The sequence below is a fragment of the Pyxicephalus adspersus genome, chromosome 5 (assembly GCF_032062135.1).
Source record: "Pyxicephalus adspersus chromosome 5, UCB_Pads_2.0, whole genome shotgun sequence".
In the NCBI taxonomy this organism is placed as follows: domain Eukaryota; kingdom Metazoa; phylum Chordata; class Amphibia; order Anura; family Pyxicephalidae; genus Pyxicephalus; species Pyxicephalus adspersus.
The window spans coordinates 85,529,993-85,555,217 of record NC_092862.1 but is presented as its reverse complement, the minus strand read 5'-3'; the positions used below and the strand labels follow the sequence as shown (position 1 = coordinate 85,555,217).

The following is a 25,225-nucleotide window of genomic DNA, read 5'->3' as shown; positions in this document are numbered from 1 at the left end:
GCTCTCTGGTACTTTAACAGCCGTGCATCACTCAATGAGCAGCTGCATTTGCATTTAGTCCTGTGTCCCACGTGTAAGCACCCGGGAACATGTGGGACGCGGGACTCGTATCAGCATTGGACTCTCTGGAGTCCCCATGCTGATGGCTCCGCCCCCACCAGGAACGCCCCTGAAAGAGAATCCCTCTCCTCTGCACTGCACTGAAAAGGAGTGTCCCCTTACCCCGCCGGCAGAAGTGTCAACGTCAGCTGCGGTAAATAGGAAAGGAAGCAACAATAAAGAGGCTTAAGAGCCACATGCGGCTTCGGAGCCGTGGGTTGTCGACCCCTGCCCTAGACAGTATGAAGGAAGCATGTTTTTAGCCCTCAAGAGCATAACTTTATATTTATCAAAATTAAATGTCATTTGCGACTTGGCTGCCCAATCAAACAGTTCATCCAGGTCTGCTTGTAGATTATAGACATCCTGTATGGACTTAATTCTTTAACATAGTTTGGTGTCATCTGCAAACACAGAAATCGTACTTTCAATACCAAGCTCTATATCATTTATAAAGATGTTAACCAGTAAAAGTCCCAACACTAAACCCTGGGTTACACCACTAAAAACCTTAGACCACTCAGAGTATGAATCATTAATCACTACTCTCTGAATGTGGTCTTTAAGCCAGTTCCCTATCCATTTACAGATTCATTCACAGACCGTCTGTGGGGTGCTGTGTCAAATGCTTTGGCAACCTCCAAGTACACTATAACAAATGCTACTCCACTGTCTACTGTCTACTTTATTTCTCATAAAAAAAGAGTAAATATGTTTGACAACTTCGGTTTTTCACGAATCCATGCAGATTATCATTTATTATAATATTTTCCGCAGAAACTCCTCCATGTGGTTCTTTATCAAACTCTCTAGGACCTATCCAGCTAAGGATGTTAAACTTACTGGTCTGCAGTTAACTGGTAATGACTATGCTCCCTTTCTGAAAATAGGAACCATGTTGCCCTTAAGCCAATCCATTGGTACCATGCCGGTGATTAAAGAGTCCCTAAATATTACAAACAACGTCTTTGAAATAACAGAGCTCAGCTCTTAGAGGACACGTGGATATAATCCATCAGGTCCTGCTGCTTTGCCAACCTTAATTTTACCCAACTGTTTCTCAATCATTTAAATTTTGAGCCATTGTGGCTCATTTAAGGCAGGGACATTGCTATTAGCAATTTGGACTTGAGCTCTACCATTTTTATCAGCCTTTTCTTTATCCCCAGTTACCAACCCTAAAACATCCTTTAAAGGGCCTACATGCTCACATCTGATCTTTTTGCTATTATAATGGTTAAAGAAAGATAAAAAGATGTGGTTTTAAGTGCGCATGCACGGGTCTCCGGGATGGCAGCTGCCTAACTTAGCTCCGCTACACCCTGACTAAAAGAAAAGCTATCAGAAGAGCACAGCGTCATACCTACCCTCTGTTCCCGGTCCAGGACACAGTGGCTATACTGCTTCACTATGGGCACTCATTCTCAAGCCTCCAAGAAACGGCAGGCAAAACAAGATCGCCATGCGGCCTCTGCCAGGCTTCTCTCCAAGATGGCGCCTGCGAGCCCCGTGTGTTCTGTGGGCCCGTCCAGCGCGCCAACAGACCAGCCATACCTGCCAGCTGAAGACATGTCCTGTCAGCTGGCAGCATCCAGCCCAGGTATGAGCGGGATCCAGCAGGGCGGTTCGCCCCCTCACGATAGCAACACCTCTGGGCACCGCAAAGCAGCCCTGTATAGCGCCAAATCGCCTGCTCTTATTGATCCTGGGGCTGACTTCTCAATCTAGCTCTTTCCTTAGCCTCACTTTCCATAAAGCAGTTCCAATCCATACTACATAAGGTTTTGGAAGATCAATTTACCAGATTGGCAGGATTTTTCACTAAGGAAATGAAAGAAGTCTACCATCGTACTGCACAATTAGAAGGCCGTATGAATGATGCTACCACAGTTTTAGAAGGTCACGAAGAAGATATTGATTCATTAAAGCTTGAAATCCAAACTCTGCGCTACAAATTGGAGGACGCTGAGAATCGTGCACGCCGCTCAAATTTATGCATAAGGGGTCTCCCTGAGCATATTGTGGACTTACCATCTACTATCTTAGCTCTACTACAGGAATTAGCTCCAGATGTACCAGTGGAGCGCCTAGAGATGGACAGAGTTCATGGAGCTCTGACCAGCCGCCAACCGAAGGGTCCACCCCGTGATGTAATCATAAAGTTCCACTTCTATCGTACATACGAACATATTCTTCGCTGCTCTAGAGAGAAAGAACTTTTATCCTTTCAACGCGACGATTATTAGGTCTTTGCAGATTTAGCTCCTTCCACTATACAAAAGCACAGGGCCATGAAGCCGTTCATTCAAGTTCTTCACCAACATCATGTACAACACAGATGGGGATTCCCCTTTTGGATGTCCTTCCGTTTCCAAGGTGCGACCTACCCCTGAGGAAGCTACTCAATATCTTTGTGAATTGGGTCTTATGGATTGCTCTACCTCTCAAGTTCCTGCAGCTTCTTGATCTCCCCAATGAGGCCATGACCAGCCAGCAGAGGGAACATCAAGCCCGTATACATGACAATGCTGTTCTGCTTATATCCCCTTTTTTCTTTTTTGAATCCTTGCCTATCATCCTTTTTGTTGTGAAGGATAGTTCTGAGTTGGATATCTTGTTTTGATATGTCTGTTGACTGGTTATTTTTCCCCTTTTTTGAGCTTTTTTTGGGGTGGTCGCCACTCCATGCTCCATATCCCCCAATTGGTGTTGCCGGTTGGGTGTGGCTCACCCTTGTTCCCATTTTTATGGTGAGCCTATGTTTCTCTGATTTAATGTTAATCTATACATGTTGTTATTGTAAGATGTCTTTTCTGCTCTGTCTTTCCTTTGCCCTCCTTTTGGACTACTTATGTCTTTCCTCTCTCCCTGCCCCTCCCCCCTTCTCTTGGTTCTGAGAGGGCCATCCTCACACCTATCTGAGAGGGCCATCCTCACACCTACCATCTGGCCATGGGGTAACATACATTCAAGAGTTTCAAAGTACTGGTTGCTATGCCCATAAATGTTATGAGCCTGAATGTACAGGGCTTGAATTCCCCGCACAAGCATACTAAGGCTTTTAGGTACTTTCATTCTAAGCATGTGAATATAATCCGTCTCCAAGAGACCCATTTCTCACTTAGTTCATGCCCAAAATATTTTAGCAACTCATACTCATACATTTTATTGCAAATTGCACAATAAAGACGGGGTAATAATCGGTTTTCGAAAATCGTTGCCCTTTACATGTGATTTAGAAATTAAAGACACGGAAGGTTGGTACCTTATTATAGTAGGTTTACTGGGTGACGTTACTATTGTATTATACTACGCTCCCAGCACCAAGCAGATGCAATTTTTTACTCAATTGATCACATTAGTTAAACAACATCAGAGAGGTACTTTGATAATGTCAGGTGATTCTAACAGGATAATCCATCCATCTCTGAGTAGGCGCCAAGCTAAGCAGACCCCACCTGTCCAACGCAGTTAAATGTCCTTACCCGTTTCGCTAAGTTCCTGCAGAGACATAATTTTTCTGATAGCTGGAGGGAACTACACCCACCCAAATGCGACTACACATTTTATTTGCACCATTACAATACCTGGTCTAGAATAGACCATGTGCTGGTATCCATCAACTTCCTATCCTCAACTATTTCTTGTGACATTCTCCCTGTGCCCAGCAGTTATCACCGGTTACCAATCCCAGGTGCCCATTAGTTATCACCAGTTACCAATCCAAGGTGCCCAGCAGGTATCACCGGTTACCAATCCCAGGTGCCCAGCACTTATCACCGGTTACCAATCCCGGGTGCCCAGCATTTACTGCCTATTACCAATCCCAGGTGCCCAACAGTTATCACCGGTTACCAATTCAAGGTGCCCAGCAGGTATCACCGGTTACCAATCCCAGGTGCCCAGCACTTAATGCCTATTACCAATCCCAGCACTTATCACCAGTTACCAATCCCAGGTGCCCAGCAGTTGCCAAGAAGTAGTCACTCAGGAGGGGCATTTTTTATTGCCAATGTGAAGTAAGCCTAATTTGTTAAGCCACGTTGATCACAATATTACACTACTACAAGGTATTACACTATTAAAACATGGAACATGGAAAAATACACAGCACTGGACTGTTGGGGTATAATATAAAAAATGGAAAAAATTGTACATTCTAACAAGCCAGGCATTAGAAAGTTGGAACAAAATATAGGGGGTAGCTAGAATACTGACACAATAGCAGGGGTTACTGGATACTTTTGGTATAAATAACTAGGAGCTCCAAATTTGCTGTGTCTAGCCCCGGCCACTTTTTTACCACCCAGCTACTGTTTCCCCCCACCCGTCTGAAAACAATTTCTGGGGAGAACATTGCCTAAACCTTTACGGGTGGAGTTGGAAGCCCACTTAATATCTCCAATCGCATTGGAAACCCCACTCTAAATCCACCCACAGCTAAGAAAGAAGGTTTCTAGCCCTTTCATGCAACACTCTATAAAAAATATGGGTTGATGTTAAAATATTTCGGTGCTCTGATGTCCCCGCATACCCCACTGGCTACCATAGTGGGCAACCCTAGTTTTTTACCAGGTTTTAAAACACTGTCTCGCTTTAGCGAGTGGTTGACACGGGATATCTGCAGGGCTAAAGACTTTATTGTAGCCGCAGGGATCAGGTCCTTCTCGACCTTCAGATCCAAATATGATATCCCCGCCTCCTGTGTATTCTCCTATTTGCAGGTGAGACATTATGTTCAGTCTTTACTTAAGCACACCCACAATACATTGTCGCACACTAATTTTGAGGGGAAATGTGATAGAGATCCTTTGGGAAACGGAACTTTTTCTTTAATCCACAATTCCCTGCTAACAGCAGAAGTGTCCAGTAAACCAGGGTATGTAGCCAGGTGGGAAGAGAATATTGGTACACCATTAGATGATACGCAATGGGCACAGATTTGGGGCACAGTGACACATGGCATAGTCCATGCAGAGTATCATGAGGATCATTTTAAATTGCTCATGGTATTTGGTCCCAGCTAGACTTGCCAAATGTAATCAAAATGTGTCCAATCTGTGTTTCAGACAATGCGAAGAACTGGGGACGCTCTACCATGTTTGGTGGACCTGCCCAAGAATAAAACGTTTCTGGACAAGAGTCTATCAAGTTGTGTACACACTACTGGGACACTCTATGCGCAAAGACCCTTATGAGGCGTTACTACTCTTGAAACCTTCTAGCTGTACCAAGCACCAATTTAAGCTCCTGAATTTCATTTTTACCTTGGCCAAACAAACACTTGCAAAGGCCTGGTCTTCAAGTAAACCCACAGTGAACCAAGTAAAACATAAGCTTAACTGGTATTTTCTCAATAAACTATAGGCAGCTAAATTGAATGATACCATGGGTACCTTCCAAGTGGTTTGGGCACCCTGGATGGACAAGACTTTGATAAGAATCTACTCTCGTTTTGAGTGTTGCAGTGTTCGCCCCTACTGATATTTCACTATGGGTCCTCTCTTTCCCTGTCTGTAACCTTTCCGCGGCCCTCCTTTTCACTTCTATTCTCTCTTCCCCTATTTTTTCTTCTCTTCTGTTTCTCCTCCTAGTTAGATCCTTCCTTTTTTATCTATGTTCCATATATGAGGATGTTTGTTTTTATTGTGTATCAAGCTAAAATGTTTGTGTTGGTGAAATGCTCATCCACTAGGAGTGAAAAGGACTATGTTTGATTCTTTATCTTTTTGCCTTGATTGTGTCTCTGTTCCTCTTCGGAACAATTGTAAAACTTCTATTCTCAATAAAATTATTGAAAACAAAAAGAAAGGGTTTTCTGGCTTGTGAACTAATTTTCTATTAACAAGAAGATGATTCATACATAATTACAAAGCAATCATATTTCATATAATCAATATCTGTTGTATCAGCAGAGAATTGAGATTTTCATGCTAGACAGGTTTCTACTAACGTAGAGGGTTTAAAGTCAAGTTCATCGTTCCAGTTTCGTTTACCTGACACGTTTTGCCTAATAGGGTTCTTCAGGGCTGTGCTTGGACTAAAATGGTCAGGATATGTTCAAATGAACATGTACTTGTACATAGTAAAGAAAAATAAGGATAACAGAAATGCAATAATCAATATTAGGTGTGAAAAACATTGACATAATTGTTCAAGATTGGTATATTATATACATCACACAAATATAAACTAATACATATCAAGCTTAACATTTTTTTGTAAGTAGGAAACTGTGGTAGTATTTAATGACTCTATATTAAATATTACATATTATTCACATAGAGGTAAATTATTCACATAGAGGATAACATGCCTATGTAGGTAGGAGGTCTGTGGTTTTGGTATAAAGAGGTAATCACTTTTATGTGGGGATTGAAACCAGAAAACAATCCCACCAATATGATATTTAATGAACTGTAGCACCTAATATATAAAAGAATGATAAAAAATTTAGTCCTACAAAACTCTAATTAAAGTTATATCATATATTGGTATAGAATATTAAAGAGTATTACATACATTTGAGGATATTGATTGAGAAAAGTGAGAAGAAATATTGGTCCTCCAAACTTATCTCAGAAAATTTGATTGTTGGTGCAGCTTTTCAGAATTGACTATCTTTATTGTGATGTGAAGATGATGAGGTATAGCGTGCTTCTCTGGGAAAGGTTATAGGTAAGGGTTGTTAGCAACGTACAAATATATTATTGCATATGTTGCTGAAGAACTTTTAGAGAATTTTAGTCAGCTCACCCGGGTGATGGGGAGGCAGGACAGATTTCAGTATCCACTAATGGCTCTGGAATTAAGGAAAAGGATCTGATCCTGTGTCCAGTTTAGATGTTGTTCTTTTTCTTGTCAATGCTGTGATTTTGATATGAAAGGACTGTTAAGTTTCCTTGTAGGAGGCTTTTAGGACAAGTAAATATATAGGGTAGTGGACCATACCTCTCGGTTGTGTGTAGTGATGGTCTAGGGTGAAGAAAGAGCTGAAGCGCTCTGTGAAGTAGCCTTGGCCCGTTAGTGACAGGAACCCGCCAAATATAGGCGGGGCGGGGTTTTACAGAGCCCGACGTGAGAATGTTGGGTCCGGAGGTGTTACATGCCCCCTCAGTGACGTGTACCAGGGGATTCCTTGTGATATAGGCAGGGTTGCCTTATGTCATCAGATTGAGTTGGTGCCACCACCTGTTTGATAACCACTCCACAAGAGAGGTTTGCCATATATATATATATATATATATATATATATATATATATATATATTATTTTTATTTTTTTTTGTTAAATTTTAAACAATGTATAAATAAAGTTATGTGATTTTAAATATGGTTTTTGTTATTGGTCTTTGAAGTCCCATATAAAGTGGTGTTTAAGAAAAAGAACAACATCTAAACTGGACACGGGATCAGATGCTTTCCCCATTTCCAGAACCATTAGTATTTACTGAAATCTATCCTGCCTCCCCATCACCCAGGTAAGCTGGCTAAAATTCCCTATAAGTTCTTAAGCAACATATGCAATAGTATATTAGTGCATTGCTAACAACCCTTACCTATACCCTTTGTAGAAGAAGCACGCTATACCTCATCATCTTTACATCACAATAAAGATAGTCAATTCTGCACCAACAATCAAATTCTCTGAGATAATAATTTGAAGAACCAATATTTCTTCTCAATCAATATCCTCTAATGTAAGTAATACTCTATTATTCTATACCAATATATGATATAACTTTATTACAATATTGTAAGACTAGATTATTGATCATTTCTATATTTATTAAGTGCCACAGTTCATCTACCCCCATTGAATATCATATCTGTGGGATTGTTTTCTGGTTTAAAATTCCCACATAAAAATGGAGTACTCATTAACCTATTTACATATACCAAAACCACAGACCTGTATATAATATACCATTTTGAACAATTATGTATATGTTTATCACACCTAATGTTGAATATTGCATTTCTGTTATCCTCATTTTTCTTACTATGTACAGGTACATTTATTTATTTGGCCGGTATAGTCAAAGCACACCCCTTAAGAATCGTATAAGGCGTCCGGTAAACGAGACAGGAATGGTTAATTGGACTGTAAATGCTCTACGTCAGTAGAAACCTGTCTAGCATGAATATCTCAATTCTGTGCTGATACAACAGGTATTATTATTATTAAACATGATTGCTTTGAAAATATATATGAATCAACTTCATAATACATAACTGTGTATTCACTCCCATGGCAGTATTCCCATGCTCGGGGTGAAATTTCTTTACAGAAAGTGGTAACCCCAAGCCACACTCAGTGTGGAACTGAGGGCTTACCTGGTCCTCACGAGCCTGCAGCGTTCTCCAGCGATGCCAGGCCGGCATTTAGGTCCATTTAGTGATGCCCGGCCAGCATCAGTGTCCCCTAGCCTCGCATCCCACCTTGTGAGCGTTAGAGACGAGGCTAGGGGATGCAAATGCCAGCTAGGTATGTGCTGGTGTGTGGGCGGCGTGCATGCATCTGGGGCAGGACCTGCAGAAAATTTAAAATTAAAAGTATTTTTAAATGTCAAATATACTGATATGACATTTAAAAATACAAAATATTCATACCGCCAGGAAGGATAAGCATCCTCATATTCAACTCCACCCATAATGCCTCAACTCATCACATGCTCCATCAGCAATTTCTTCTTTCAAATAAAGACACCATCGCCTTTTCTTCTGACTCGTATTTACGAAAGTGAGAGTATAACCAGGAATATAGACAGCCCAGTCATGTGAAGAACAAAGCCAGGATTCAACAATACCAACTAAGTCAGAATGCTTTTCATTCATGAAGGCTTCCAACTCCCCTGTTTTGTTTGCCAGACTTCTAACATTTGTGAACAGGCTCTTTAAACCATTGCTGCATTTACCAGCACTATCTGCCAAAGCCTTCTGTTTTTCAGTAAAATTAGTACTGCACAATCCAATATTTGTGTGTAACATGGGAAACTCCTTATACTTATCCATAACCCTCCCCCAACTATTCCCAACCATACCATCCACTAGTGACTGACCTTTCTCCCACCTTAATTAACTGTTCCACTCCCTCTGTCCTTTAAATTAGTTTAAATACCCCTCCAACAATCCCCTAAATCTTTACCGTGGCACAGCAGTCCCCCTTCCATTGATGTGCAAACCATTTCTGGCATATTATAAATACTGTATAATAATAATAATAATAATAATAATATAGGTTGTACCCCAATAACAGTTAGCCCAGTGCTCCAAGGACCCAAATCCTTCTCTTTTACACCTGGACTTAAGCCATGCGTTTAGGTTTCTAGGCTTCTGCTTCCTTCCCTCTCCTATGCACGGCACAGGCAATATTCCAGTGAATATAACCGTGAAAGTCCTTCCCTTCACTTTGAAGCCTATTTCTTGAAACTGATTTTTAGGGATCCTCCATCTTCTATATGCCCTGTACCCCGATAAAAAGTCAGCCCAGTGCTCCAAGAGCCCAAACCGTTCCCCTTTACACCAGGACCTGGTTTTTAAGGATCCTCCATCTTCCATATATCCTGTCATTGGTTCCAACATGGAGCACGACAGCTGGGTCATGCCCAGCCCCTCCCAGTAATTTGCCCACTCAATCCATCACATGCTGAACCCTTGTACCAGGGAGACAGCAAACCATTCGGTTAAAGGGATCTGGGAGACAAACAATTCTATCAGTCCTCCTGATCAAAGAATCCCCTATGACAACTAATTGTCTACACCTTCCTGCATTGCCTTCCCCATCCCTACTAGATGAGGTGCTCTCCCGTCTGTTAGGGATAGCAGTAACAGTGTTCTCCCCAGAAATTTTTTTCAGCCGGGTGGTAGGAAGCTGTAGCCGGGTGGTAAAAAGGGGGTGCGGCAAAACACGGCAAATTTAGTGCTCCCAGTTGTTTATGCCATGGGTATCCAGTAACCTCTTATTGTTTCAGTGTTCTTCCTTCTTCCAATTATTTGTTACAACTTTGTAATGCCTGCCCCGTTAGTATATCCAAATTTCTATTCTATGTATTTTGCCACAACTGTCCTATGCCGTGTATTGTGACCCAACTTACTAGTGTTCTAAGTTTTAAGAGTGTAATCCATTGTAGTAGTGTAATAGTATAATTAATGTGGTGTAACAAGTTAGGCTTAGCTCATATTGGCAGCAAAAAACATTTACCCCTTCTGAGTGACTTCTGGCAACTGCTAGGAACCTAGGATTGGTAACAGGCCATTAGTGCTGGGCACCTAGGATTGGTAACAGGCTTCATTTTCTAATGATGCCATAGTGATGAAGTTTTAGGGGATGTTAGTCACTGATGTTCCCCACTTGTACCTATATTTTTGGTTTCTTACACCTCCCCATTCCCCAGTTGAAGTTCAGAATGTTAGGTAAGTGGACAGGAATGTGTAACAGGGCAGCCCATTATGATGAGCAGAGTGTTTTATGTTCTAATGATGCTGTAGTAATGAGATTGTAAGGGGACAATGTGCCCGCCACTTGCACCTATATTTTCAGTTTTGTACCCCCACCCTAAGAGAAATTGGGCTTCAAAGAAGAGAAGCAGACAGTAGTTTCATAGGTATAGATTTGTGACAGGTAGGTATATATTTAGGGGCCCCACCCAAATGCTCCTTGCTATGTTAGTGGCTCCGGGGGCCCCAATTTGCACTTTCAATTTAGGACTCCTAGTTGCACTTTCCTCTGAAACAGCAACCCCTCTTGAAATTCTTTAAAGCTGGGGGGCTGAAATTGTAATAACTAGTATCTATGAGGTTCCCCTGTGCACCCTGAAAATTACAGGTCATTGTGACATACAGCTTAGGAGATATGGAGGTTTGTACACACAGAGCTGTGAGGATGCAGAATTCACACGCAGGGCTAGAGGTGGATACATTTCACAGGCAGAAATCCAAACTCGTGCTATGAGATGGCGGTGGGGCTGCCTGTGTCTCCTTCACATGAAGGCTGAACTGTGTGTGCTCACCTCCCATCCCAGCAATCCTCTGAACAGATGACACAGAGCACAAATGGCACAGAGCAGCCTCACTGAGATCCGTGCATCCGAGGATGAGAGCTGCCGAGAGCTGGGCGGGGTATTCAAAGCAGCTGAGTGGAGCAACCGGCTAAAAACCTCTGGGGAGAACTATGCAGTAACATATAGAGCTACCAACACTGGGTTTGCCACCTGTACATCTTCACATACATTTACAGATTTGTTAGGGTGCTCAAACACAGAGCTGACCTTCCTTTTCTGGGAGCCCCTACCACTTCCTCTGACTACAGTAACCCAGCTTTCTACATGTTCATCCTTTTTGACCTCTCCACCCTCATTCTTCATGTTTTACAGACAAACCCCAAAAGTTTGCATATGTTTTTTTAAATGACAAGAATAAAAAAAAATCTCAGTTAATTTAAAGTGAACTTAACAAACATATTACACTGTTCTAGGGTAATGTCATCACAAAATTTGGGATACTGTTTCAGGAGAATTGTATTGTCACATTCTCGTTTACATGATTATACTAATTCCACTATATAGAGCTTCATCTAGACCATATAATGGGCCTGATTCAATAAAGATCTCCAAGGCTGGGAAAGATACACTTTCATCACTTTCATCTGTGAACCTGGGTGATCTGGCAATCCTGGAATAGATTTGTTAAAAGTCATTTGCTATTTGTTAGCAAATGTTTTCAATCCTGGACCAGTTCCATTCCAGGCTTGCTAAATCACTCAGGGTCACTAATAAAAAGTGCCAGCCTTGGAAATCTTTTATGAATCAGGCTCATTATGGAGAGCTAATAGTTAATAGGGTTGTAACAAGGTTTAAGTATTTGTGGGACTACAAGAGTCAGGAAGGGTTAAAGGATTACAGTATTCTGTACAGTAAGTTAGTACTTATCTTCATTGAATGCATACAATGGTCCAAATGATCATGTCCTCAAACTGACTGATCATGTCCTCTCCTGTCAGGCAGGGAGGAAACTGGCATTTCCATATGCATATCCAGAAAATATCAGTTCTATGATATCTGTAGTGAAGAATTAAACACTTGGTAAAAATTTATCAGCATGTGGACAACCATTGCTGGAGATGTAAGATGGAGATAGATAGTCTTTTACACATATTCTGGGAGTGCCCTTTGGTGAACTCCTTTTGGTTCTAGGTGGCAGATGTTGTTCTAAAATTAACTAATGCGAATATACAAAACAGGCCAGAATTATTTACATATTACATCTGTCTCATTACATTTACATTACATTATTACATCTGTCTCATTCGTCACCAAAAAAGTACCACAACTGATTAATAAAACATCTTCTTAATGCAGTGAAATCTTGCATCTCAGTACTGTGAAAACAATCCTCCCCTCCCACAGTAGCTCAATGGTATAGGAGGATAAATTAAATTACGGCAATGGAGGATCTGTTAACGTCTAGAGATGGGAGATCAGACAAGTTCAATAGGACATGGTTCTATTGGAAACAATACACCTCAACTCAAGCTTATCTCTCGACTATGTGTACAGTGGATGATGTGTAACAATGTAAAATTTGAGGTCATGGTGGGTAATGTACGTAATATTAAAAGTTGATCAGATTGTTTATAGTACAATCACAGTGATAATGCCATCCCCAACTCTCTTTCCTGACCCAAGTCCCTTATTTCCTGTGCTTCTTTCTTTGTTCTATTGACATTTACTACATGATGGGATGTTTTGTTTGCCCATTGTATTTGTTTAATAATAAAAAGTTCCTCAGTGTCCAATCACCATATTGCTGCTGTAAACATGCAATATAAATGTTTTGATATATCAAACTATTTTCTGTATGCAAAGAATTGCATTGGTATTGTATTAGTTTTGAAGCTGAATAATAAAAATAAAGTAAAAAAAAATGATACACTGATCTCAACCAATGAGTTTGTTACATGACTATTGCTAGCTCATTTTAGCTAAACATACTAGTTACATTATACTGTAAAAACATGCACTAATGATTATATTATATTTATATATTGTTTTTTTCTTTCTCATGGCCCATCAGTGCAAATTAACCACAACTTTCTTCTTTTCAGGTCACTCCCACGCATGCGCAGTGAGATCAGCAAAATTTTTTTTAATCCTACGTCACCCGATCTTGCACCTGGGTCAGGTGACGAAGGATGAAGAACCTGGAAAAAGAGACAAAGATGGCAACGTCTGGAGCGCCGGCTCCAGGACAGGTGACGGGATGACACGGGACCAGATGCAGGACACCCCTGGATCTTTTTTTTTGGCAGTTTTTAGTTTAGTTCCTCTTTAAGCTACGTTAAGGGGTCTATTTAAAAAGCAGTGAATGTAGCTGAGGGCTCCCTCTAGCATGTATGGTGTAATTGTCCCAGTATTAAGCAATTCTGGATTGGTGTCAACCAAATTGTTTATACCTTTTTAGAGAGAAGCTTTCATAATGATCCCTATGGGGGATCCTCATTGGAGGCCTTTCAGAATATTTGGACACCCTAGATTATCCACTATTTACGAATGACTTTAACATGGGCTTGCTTTCTCTCTGATGTTGCTCTCCCATATTTTCCATCTAAGCGATGTGTACCCCACATTTAATAATGGTCCCGGAATCTGTCTTTGTTGTCCCGCCCCTTCCTTTTTCAATATTCCCTCCTTTGTTATTTTCATCCCCTCCTCCCTCACCTTAATCTTTTCTTGCTTCTTTTTCTCTCTTTCTCTTGCCAGATTCATCAAGCAAAATCGCAAGTTTGCTTGTTCGCTCGCGTGTATTTGCAATCCGGCATCGGACTCCTCAAAACTATTTATTACAGATTTTCAGCTGCCGGGTATACACAAGCGTATTCTCCCAAAATTTATCAACTGCAATGATCTGGCGGTTCGAGGCGCGCATCTCCTGCAGCTTGACACTAGCGAGCTTGCATTAAAAGTCAATCTTTCCCTAACAAATCATTCTTTCAAATGGCACACTTCTTTCACTTAAATAAAAATGTATGGATGTGTTCAAATGTTTCAAAGATATATATTAGCTTAGAAATAAGCATATTTTTAAATGACCTAATATTTTCAGGTTCGAAAAAAGTGAACTGATTTCAGCTGTTTACATAGGTGCATACCTAAACACTTACAATGCCTGACCCGAGGATCAGCCTGGTGATAGATCCCTGAGGCAAGACCTCTCTTTTGCCAGTGGATCAGATCATCACACAAAAGACACACACACACACACACACGTTCTTCTATAAATAAATCTCTCTCTCTCTATCCAAACTTCACAAACTGCGCATGTCTCAATCATAGGCGAATTCCTAGCAGCTGTGCGAATAGCTATGTACATATCAGGTTGTTTGTTGCTTTTTCTTTTGTCAGTTTTTTGGGTCCTGGAGGAGGAGGAAGGGGAGGTCTTGTTTGGTGTGTTATCCTAATCTATGATGCTACATTTTTTTTACTTTGCTTACCATTTAGTACAATAGCTGCTTTTGTTTTTTTACAATTTAAATGTTTTAATGTCAATCTTGTAATGAGAAAGTCAATGTTAATGCTACGTTGTGTTTGTAGCCATATTTTTGGTTTGCAAATTTGTTTCTTAGTGCCTTTAAAAGTTTGTTCTGCCGAACTAATTTTTAGCACAGTTTTCCTCCCCAATGGGTCCAAATCACATATACTTATTGTCAAGCTTTTTTGAATACAGTATTATGTTGGCCCATTTTTAGTCATAATGTGGTTTTCTATGGAAGTATGTGTGTACATGTGTTTTAATATAAGTTTTGTTTTTTTGTTTTAATGTAGTGGCGTTTGTGTAGTGTCTTTATTCTGATGTTTCAGTGGTTTTGTGGAATAAAGTTGTGATACTAATTTGTATTTGTGTTTTTTGATGTGATCTACTCGCAGGATTTTAAACTTTGCCTGATCTTCCAGATTAAAAAAAAAACAATTGTGTTTTTTTTAAGCTGTAGAAAGGCCTAAACCAGCACGTTATGTAGTGGTCACAAAATTCTAAAACCAAAAGTAGTCACGATGTGCATATTTTCACGCAGATACGCATAACGCGCTACGTGCACATACATGCAAATGCACAGTTGAAAACCGGTGAAACCGGAAGTTTCATATCTGTGTCCGAAACATGCCGTCCCCGTTGTTTTCCGAGAAGGACCTGCGCTACATAGTTCGGTAAATTTTTTTTCTTTTTTTCTTGTTTTAGTTGAATGAGCATACATGTATGTTCATGCATAATTTATGTCCATGCATACACATTTAAATGTGTGTATCCATGTTCATGCATAATGTATGTCCATGCATACACATTTAAATGTGTGTATGCATGTTCATGCATAATTTATATCCATGCGTACACATTTAAATATGTGTATGCATGTTTTTCTTTAGACAATGCCTCTTTGGCGGTACAATCAGCAGCTGTCGATCTACGCCAAGCAGCGGAGTATGGAGAGGCCTGCAGACAGGCTGTGGACCCCTGCAGGGAGTCACCCAAGTGCGACCTGAAGCGAAAGAGACTGGTTTTGCTCCGCAAAGTGGGGGACTGCATCCTCTCTGGTAAGTATTGCATTTTGTCTTCTCCTCCTATTAAGGGGAGTTTTAGAATGTTTTTTGGTTGGGGAAGGTAGTTTTGTCTGGACTTAGAACTGTTTCTCACTTCCTAGATTTTCTTACCTTTATTAATTTTTGATGTTTGTGCTTTTTTTTTTTTTTTTTTTTTACAGCCAATTCTACATCACGGGGGCTGATGATCGTGGAGCAACCAGTCAGGTGGTTGGCCATGCCACAAGATGTGGAGGAGGAGCCCGCTGCCCGACCTCAGCAGCCCGCACCCTCAGACGTTGGAGAGGAGGCGGTCGAGGACATTGCCTGTAAGATAACCTTAGAATCACCTTTTGTTAAAAATGTTTCAATCAAACACATTCTCATACTACTTTCAACATTTTTAGTGAAAAATACAAAGATCTAGCATGATTCCATGTAGCTTCCAGTCATTTGTCATGTGTCAAATGAAGGTTCTTTCTAGGTTGTTGGCTAGCATGAAGAAAATTAGACATGAGTTGTTCAGTTGTACCTTACTGGCAAATGTTTTATCCCAATTTTTTTACATAATCAAAAAGTATCTGTTAAAAGTTCAGCATTATTCTGTTATCCTTGACTAACCTTACAAATCTACTTTAGTTCGGCCCACCCACTTTTACTTATTCTGTTTATTTTGAATCTACAGCTATTGGAGCGGCCTTGCCATCACCTTCTCCAGAGGACACCGAGGAAGTTCCTCCTCTGAATGTAAGTATTTATAGTTTTTCTATAGAGTGAACATTTCTTTAGGACAAATAATCTAAGCTAGGATATAGTTTGTTAGGCCTAGCTCCAATAAGTATCATTAGGAGTGTATCACTAGCTTCGTGTCTAGGCAGCTTTTAACAGAAGCCAAAGGTTGAATGTCACTTAGCCAAGTTTGTCCCTTGTGAAAAGCCACAACCTTCATGGACACCAAACTGCATCACTTCCAATTCCATTGCTATAATTAGCTTGGCCCCAGGAAGCACCTTTCTTTCTTGTTTTGCTAGGTATAAACAGCAAAACAGTCATAACTTGATGAAACTAGATAACATAACTTTCATTCTTTAGTACTGTGCAATTTAAGAACTAGCTGCATATTATATCCTTGCATTCGCTCAGTACTTACCTAGTTTTTTTTGTCTCCTTCCACATACACAGTCAGTTCTAGCTCGATGGAGGCAGCCAGCCCTGAGGAGGTCCCATCCCCACCCCCGCCATATGGCAGACATCTTGCTAGTAAGTTTCTAGTTTTGTTTTTCCAAGAACAATACTTTTCCTAAATGTTTTTCCCCAACTCTTCAGATTAATATATTCTTTGTTTTTTCTTCACCCAGCAGCAACTCCATGGGGGTAGCCTGTACTGGATCCACAGCAGGATGTCTGCCATAGAGCATCAGCTGGGGATGTCCACTCCTCAGGGTATGCCCAGATGTTATAGGTTTTTTTAAAAAAAACTGTAAATGTTTTTTTAAAAGTTTTACAATTTTATATTTTAATTATAAATATTTTTTATATTTATTTTGTTTACAAAAATTCAGTTGGGTCGGGAAAAAAAAAAAAAAAAACTCAAAGCAAAATGTTTTTTTTTTTTGTTTCAAACACAAAGTTACACATTTAAAAACATCATTGCAGGCTTTCCTTCACATCCTTGGTTCTCCTTTACAAAACAGAAACACACAAAAAATTAGTTTTCACACAATAGCTGTTTGCACAGCAAAATATATACCATGCTCTTATCCTACACTTACCTGTTTTTAAGCTTGGAAAAGTTGCCACCATTTCTTGATTCCTCTCTGGTCATCTCCTCCAACATATCATGTTACCTTAAAAGTAACGTAGTTGAGTTTGTTGGATATGTCCTCTTCAAACTAAATGTGATTGTAACATCATTCAACAATACATTCTGCATACAATACACAGCAGAACCCCTTAGTATGTCAGTTAAAACAACAGAAATGTAGTTGGCCAATTTGCAAGCACATTTATGTTAGAGGCAAGTTTAAGAGAAGTGAGGTGTGCCGTATTTAGTCCCTACCAATAATTATATTTGTGCTTATTTAGTGAACAAAAATAAAATTGTGTTCTTGTATTTAATTTTTAGATTTTTTTAAGGTCATTACAACAATACAAGTATATTATTGAGCTGAGACTTCGTACTTGATTAGAATAACTTTTACGGTTTACCAAAAACAACAGAAATAGAGTGAGCTTGACTGTAAAAGATTATTTGTATTGATCAGTTCCCCCCTAAAAATAACAAAAAATCATAACACTCACAAACAAATGCGTGAAATGTAACATTTGGGGAGCTGAAATATTACATATATGACTGTTGTTTTAAACATGATTATAGACAGCTGCACAATGTCAAACAAGCTATACTATGAAAATTCATCTTACCAGGAGGAAGACCAGTGTCATCTTCTACATGTGAAGTGACATCCTAATGACCAGGGAGGGCAGGAGGGGACTGCTGCGTCTCAGGGCGTACTATTGTCAAAAATTAGAAATACATAAATTGTTGATGCAAGTAATAGGAATGCAAAAATACAAAACAATAAACAGCTCATCGTAGAAAAATTATCTCAGATTTCCCCCCAAACAAAACTAAGGAGAAACACAATACAACTTTGGCATAAGTTTAAATTACTAAACTGTTGCAATCCAAAAAAAAATAAAAAAGACATTTGTAGTTAGGCAATTAGTCTAAAAAGATTGAATTTAGATGGTTGCCAAGCATGGGTCATCCCAGAAGCCCATCCCTACCACCGCTTCTGGCCTAATGAATGGCAATGGCTGTTCTTTCAGACTCCCTGAGACGCTGTACAATGTGTTGAGGATATGTCCCACTCCTTACAGCCTCTGTGCCCAGGACCCTTTTGAAGTGTCTGAAGATGTCACCCACGCTTTTGACACTGGGTAATGGTCCCTTGCGTACTGCCCACTGCATTAACCCTCCTGACAATTTCCTCCCAGAGTCCCTGCCTTTCAGCATGGGAGGTCTGGGAGTCCAAGCCCCCATGGATTCCCTGAAAAAATTTGATGTAGGACACCATGAGGGCTGCATTTTGCTCAGGAGTGAACCTGGTTGCATTGGAAGCAGAATCCTTGGGCTGGCTCAAACTGGCTGAGCTGCCAGGTTGAGGGCCCAGGGGCCTGGATGTTTCTTTGCCTGCTTGTCTAGGCAACCTAGCTTGCCTGAGGAAGCTGCCTACTGGTCTATGGGCTGGAGAATGTCCTGGGGTGGTAGTGCCAGCAGTGGTGCTGGTGCCAGGGGTGTTTTTTGGGGGTTGTGTTTTTCTTGCTGGATGATACATGGTCTTAGGAGGAAAAAGAAAATTAGTTATGGGACAACACAAAAAACATTTTTTTAAACATTTTTAAAGGAAGAAAGTAAGTGGTGGATTCTTACCTTAAATATATATTTTTGGGGGATTTTTAGAATGTCCGAATGTTTTGGTTCGTGAAGGCTTATGAAATGTTGCAAGCAGAAGGGCTAACAACTTCTCTGATATAATATAGGGTTGCAGTGGCATGCGCACGTATATGCGGGGCGATTCCGCCTGTCACATCATGTCATCCATAACCTCTACAATCCTTTGGAGGACAAAATAGCTCCCAAGACCAGAAGAAGCCAGGCTGTGCCAGGAATGTCCAGACTCCTGGTCACTCTCTACATATTAGGCAGGCAATCATTCCAGAGGACCTCGGGCTTAGTTTGTGGCTTGGGTCAGCCTAGAGTATCCAGGGTGTTTATGCAGGTCATAAATGCCATTGTGAACTTTGTCCCACTATATATTAATTTCCCTCACACAGGTCAGGAGAAGAGGAATGTAAAGCTGGATTTCTTCAGGGAAGCGGGATTTCCAAATATTTATATATCGATTGCACCCAAGTGGCAATTCGGGCCCCTAAACAGGAATCTCCTTTCAAAACCGGAAGCAGTATAATTTGCTGAATGTACAAGTAGTCTGTGATGCCAACAGGAGAATCATGAGTGTACACACAGGTTTCCCAGGTTTATGCCATGATGCCTATATCCTGCGTCAGACAGCCATCTACCAGAGGTTCATGTTTAAAGTAATTACTGTAATACAACTAACAATAACAGTAGTTAAATCATAAAGACACTAATATGTTGCTAAGAAGTTGTAGTCCCTTTGCATAGGTTCTCAACAACATAGTGTCACAATAACATTAATAAGAAATCAATGACTGCTGTGTGCAAAGCTATTACCTATATTGTATATATTTTATATAATATAATATTTATAAAAATAGTTTAGAAATACTGTACAATATTGTGACCATGGGGGAACCCTTGGACTAACTTTCAGTTTTTCTTGGAAGCCCTACTATAATTACTATGTCCACAGCTCACAGTACATCATTGTGGTAGTCAGTAGTAACAACGGCTCCTAACAACCAAAAAGCACTAAACAGACCTGAGAGCACAACCCTTAGCAACCTTTGTAAGAACCTCTAGGGTTACACTGAACCCACAGAACACTTAGAACAATAACTACCACTTTTTTTGTCTTAACTGCTGACAAAGGATATGGGCAGCTTCCATGGCTTATGACACCAGTGCGTCACCCTTGGTCACAAGCACAGCATAATTACAACGAGGCTCTGCAGAAAAGCTGGGGGATCATGGAGAACACAATCAGGATGCTAAAAACTTGGTTTCTGTGCTTGGTGTGGCCTGGTGGTGAACTCCTGTACGCACCCTGGAAAGCTGCCAGAATCATCATGGCATGCTGCGTCTTGCACAACCTCTGCATACACCATGCTGATAACTGGGAAATTCCAGACGTAACAGCCAGAGGTGCACCAACATTCTGCCTCCAGCTCACAAACAATGGCAGAGGGACGTTGAGTCAGTGATGAGCTGATTGAAAACGTCTTGCCGCGTAAGTATTTACATAGTAGGTTAGGTTGAAAAAAGACATAAGTCTATCAAGTTCAACCACTAGAGTAATAAACATATCCCAGATATAAAACCCTATAAAACATAGTTGGTCCAGAGGAAGGCAAAAAAAAACCCTGGTACAATTTTTTTCAACAGGAGAAAAAAATTCCTTCCTGATTCCATTCAACAGTCACTGCTATTTTTACTTTAAAGCCTCAATACCCAGTTATATTCTGTGCTTCTAGAAAAGCATCTAGTTTTTTCTTAAAGCAATCTATAGTAGTTGCTGAAACTACTTCCTGAGGGAGCCGATTCCACATTTTCACAGAGCTTACAGTGAAGAATCCCTTTTTTATCCGGAGCTTAAACTTCTTTTCCTCCAGACGCAAAGAGTGCCCTCTGGTTCTTTGTAATGATCTCAAAGTGAATAATGGGAAAGAGAGTTTTCTATATGGACCCTTTGTATATTTACACAGGGTGATCATATCCCCCCTTAAACGTCTCTTCTCAAGGGAGAATAGATTCAGTTCAGCTAATCTCTCCTCATAGCTGAGCTTTTCCATTCCTTTTATTAATTTAGTTGTCCTTCTCTGCACTCTCTCCAATTCAACAATGTCCTTTTTGTGAACTGGTGACCAAAACTGGACTGCATATTCCAGATGTGGTCTGACCAATGCTTTGTACAGGGGCAGGATAATGTCTCCATCTCTGCAGTCTATTCCTCTTTTAATACAAGAAAGTACTTTACTAGCTTTTGATATTGCAGCTTGGCATTGCATGCTGTTAATAAGTCTATGATTTACCAGAACCCCCAGATCCTTTTCCATTTCTGACTCCCCCAAATGTATTCCCCCTGGACAGTATAAAGCATGCATGTTGTGAGCGCCCAAGTGCATAATTTTACATTTCCTAGTTCTTTCTAACAATGCAGAGCTTATAACAAAGGTGCAAATAAAAGAGAATCTGAGTATCAGTGACCATAATTCGATTTTATTTAATGTTAGCTGTAAACAGAAAGCAAAAACAGGAAAGATAAAAAAAATTTAATTTTAAGAGAGCAAATTTTCCATTAATAAAGGCGGCTCTCTGTGACTTGGACTGGGAGACAATATTGTCCTCAAAGAACACAGAACAGAAATGGGAATGTTTCAAGTCCGTTCTACAACAGCAAACTGAAAAATATATTCCAATGGGTAATAAGTTTAAGAGGCTAAAATTAAAACCTATGTGGCTTACAGCTGATGTTAAAAAAGCCATAAGTGGGGCGCATGCGCGCAGCCTGCTGGATGGTTGCTTCCTGATCAGGCCTAGCTCAACCTCGGGCTGTTAGCAAACACAGTAGCATGTCAATCGGACACTGAAGCAACTTACCTTCACACTCCTGTCCTGGCATACTCCCGGGGAACATCTAGGATGGGTCCGACATCTAAAACGAAGCGTCCCGCGGCACCGCAAAACACATCCCGTGGTGCGGCCTCGTGATCCAATATGGCGCCGGCGTCTTTGCCCCACGCCTCTCCAGCCTCCTCCCCGATGCCTCAGTCGGAAGACAGCATGGATGCTACCCCTAGTCTCCTGAGGGAGACAGCTCAGTGTGAAGATTCAACCCTCCTGCAAAAAATGAGAGCCATGATTTGTGAAGAGTTGTCCCAAGCCACCATCACATCAGAATTGCGCCGTGACATTCGTGAGATTGGCCAACTTCTCTTGAAACCCGGATGGATGACACCACGACCATACTGCAAAGCCTAGACCTGATCTGAGAACCGGTCACGCCGCAGTAACCTTCAGATTAGAGGTATCCCTGTGACTGTTATTGATGTGCAAGGCTATGTTACTGCTTTTTTCCAAGAGCTAGCACCAGAGATCCCAGCTGAGCGCCTTGTGCTAGATAGGGTCCATCGTTCCTTAGACTCTAAAGAACAAAATGGCCCACCTAGGGACATTGTGGCGAAATTTCATTTTTTCCGCACCAAAGATGCGCTTTTGTTAAAAGCTCGCAACATCTCCCGTTTATCGTTTCAAGGCACGGAGTATAGCCTGTTCGCTGATTTGGCCCCCTCAACATTGGCTAAACGGCGAACCCTTCGCCCGTTCCTGCACACCCTCTTAGCTAATGGAATAAGATATCGTTGGGGTTACCCTTTTAGGTTTATGCTCCAGATGCAAGGTGGTCAGAATCAGTTTACTACACCAGATGAAGCACAAACCTGTTTGGAAAAGCTTTGGTCTACTGCACCTGCCTTCATCCACGTCACCTTCAAGTTCTCAAAAAGCTATTGCCTCTCGTTCGGCTTCGCCTTGTCCTCCTGGCCCATTTCAACGGAGCCCTGTGCTTCGCTCTCAAGTTCTGGCCCGGCTGGGCTCTCGAGTTTTCTCCTTCAAATCTCCTGGACGATCCCTTGTTGGCAATCCACGATGTCCACTTTCTCACGTAAAGTATATACAACCTTTTTTTGAGTTATGTTTTTTCAGCTAATTGTCCAATGACACTCCTATTCTCAATATTTTTATAGCCCGTTTGTTTGACACGTCACCCCTTTGGATTGCGCCGGAACCCCACATTTGGACAGTGGGAACAGGTGATCCCGACTATGGAAAAATCTAAGGCGCTCAATGTTTTTTTGCCACCCTCAGTAGTCGAAGCCTTGCAACCCCATTTTGCCTATAAATGGTTGGGAGTCATCCCCTATTTGGGTATAAAGATTACACCTCGATTGTCTTCCATTCATCAAGCTAACCACCCGCCATTATTTTGTGAACTTTCTATTTTACGTTCCAAGTGGCAACATCTCCCACTGTCGTGGCTAGGCAGGATACATGCGATCAAAATGACCTACCTCCCGAAACTACTCTATCTGTTTCGCACGCTCCCTATACTGGTTCCCTCGCAGGCACATAAAGGAAACAAAGGAACAAAGAAAGGTTCTGCAGTTTGTCTGTCACCCCAGGAGACCACGGGTTCCGGAGAAAGTGCTATAACCGACCCAAACTTAACGGAGGACTTTCTGTTCCAAATTTTTACAAATATTTGCTTGCGCCCAATTGGCTCCTTTAGTGGCTCTGCATCGCCTTTAGAACCTTTCTATCTGGGCTCATATTTATGCGGGAGAACTATCCTAGGTGCCACTACATAATCTTCTTTGGATGCCCTCCTCGAAACGTCCCCTTGTGGCTGACCCTACATTATCTTATGCGTTGGGCTTTTGGGATAGGCTCAAATGCCCCGCGGGTTTGATGTTTGATGAATTTTCAATTGCCCCTCTTTTAAACCAGCGTATGATAACCCTATAGCCTTTCGCTGGTGGTCTTCGAGGCCTATCTGATACGCTTATGATTTGTTTTCCTTTTATGGAGTCAAGTCCTTTGCGTATTTGCAGGAACATTGGGAACTGCCCTTCAGCGAAGTCTTTAGATTTATACAAATTAGAGATTATCTGAAAGAACTTCTTAAGAACGTGGCTGATTGCCCACTTAGGCTAACAGGTTTTGAATCCTGTTGTCTACGAAGTTCTGGTTCTGCTGTTCTGATGTCCCTGCTTTATGCTTCACTAATACATATGGATGCCCACCACCCTCAATATATGGTTAATTGGGAAACAGACCTTGACTCTACTTTAGATATAGATGACTGGCAAGAGATATGGCAGGCTTTTGCCGGCTGCTCCCCAAATGTGATGGCGCAGGAAAATGTGTACAAGGTGCTGTTTAGGTGGTATTTAACCCCAGTAAGAATTGCCAAATTTGTCAAAGGGAGTAACCCACAATGTTTCCAAGGTTGCAGTGTTCCCAGCTCCTTCCGCCATATATGGTGGGATTGTCCAGTAGTTAAAAGCTTTTGGATAAGAATCTTTAATTATATTAGATCAGTTCTGCATGAACCTATCCGAAGGGATCCTTGGGTAGACCTGCTTGGGCAGAACCCTACTTTTTCTAGGAGTAAGAGTAAACTAATATCATTTATCTTTCTGGCCACACGACAGGTGATAGCAGCAGCTTGGAAGAAACCTTCCCTTAATTTTCAGGCAGTAATGTCCAGATTGTTGGATACAATGGTGCTGGAAAAAATGTCCGCTATTGCCAATGACTCTATGCCTAAATTCTATAAGGTTTGGACACCTTGGCTGGACCATCACGCCACCCCTGACTTAGATCGCAGGCTCTATAATTTATGATGAGCAGCCACCCCCCCTTTTTTTTTGTTTACTCATTTTTCCTGTCCCTACTATGGCTTTGTAGCATTTTTTTTTCTCATCCTAACTATACTACTGCAGGTGTCGAGTACACCCATTTTATTGTATTGTATTTCGAATTCCGGTTGTCCTTATATTCGACCCGAATATGGCTGTTGGAATTCGGATAGACAAGACCCGAAATACACGGGATTCGACAGCAAAAATTCGGGAAAAAAAAAGATTAAAAAAAAAAATTAATCCTAAATCATTTAATTTGTATGTGTTTTTGTTTTACTTGTTTTTTTTTTTGTTGTTTTTTTTTTACAGGTTATCCGACAATGACATTATGAATCATAATGTCATTGTGGGATTCCCGGACCGTGGGAACTTTGCGGTTACAGCTAATTGGAAGCAGGTGCCTTCAATTAGCTGTAACCGCAGGCA

The 25,225-nt window shown here is 41.0% G+C and overlaps 1 protein-coding gene across 20 annotated transcripts in view; it reads right to left on the bottom strand.

The window, feature by feature from the left end:
* The window catches only part of TERT (telomerase reverse transcriptase), a 292,351-nt gene that overhangs the window by 173,747 nt on the left and 93,379 nt on the right, over nucleotides 1–25,225 (bottom strand). Inside the window, exons 7-9 of one of the 20 annotated variants that reach the window (XR_011920880.1) lie at nucleotides 18,095–18,184; nucleotides 17,443–17,517; nucleotides 14,469–15,997 (exon numbers count right to left, since the gene is read on the bottom strand). The exons of 18 other annotated variants lie outside the window; for them this stretch is intronic. The gene's annotated coding sequence lies outside the window, so the exon portion shown is untranslated. Of the gene's footprint in view, nucleotides 1–14,468; nucleotides 15,998–17,442; nucleotides 17,518–18,094; nucleotides 18,185–25,225 lie in introns of those variants that run through there. One more of the 20 variants, XR_011920881.1, reaches the window with a different exon arrangement.